This window comes from Theropithecus gelada, chromosome 14, assembly GCF_003255815.1.
Source record: "Theropithecus gelada isolate Dixy chromosome 14, Tgel_1.0, whole genome shotgun sequence".
Lineage (NCBI taxonomy): Eukaryota > Metazoa > Chordata > Mammalia > Primates > Cercopithecidae > Theropithecus > Theropithecus gelada.
Window position 1 is genome coordinate 97,761,527 of NC_037682.1, and position 458 is coordinate 97,761,984.

Genomic DNA, 458 nt, shown 5'->3' on the forward strand with positions numbered 1-458 from the left:
TATAAGGAGAGGCAAAATATGAAAGGAGAGGAGTTAGTGGAGTGGAGTCTAGCACAGATTGCTATGGTGACCAGGAAAAAAAACAGTATGCAAAGAGTTGGAGGTTTTTTGATTAGACAGAGTATTTTCCTTGCAGTGATAATTGGTGGAGAGAACAAAGGTACAGATGTAAAGGGATGGCAATCAGTGAAAATGATTAAAAAGTAACCCACAGTAATTATTAAAAAAAAAAAAAAACTAGGGCAAAAAACCTTCTGCATTAGAAAATGTATTAAATCAAATGCAGAGGGAGCCACCTAGGCTTTGATAACAAGAATGTTTCTGGAAACATTAGCATAAAGCAAAGGCCAATCAGAACAGTAGTGGAAATCAAGAAGATGATAGAACAATGAAGCAATATCAAAAAGGGATTTGATTTTGGGTTTCTCCTTTCTGAAATAGATGAACAATTCCTAAAG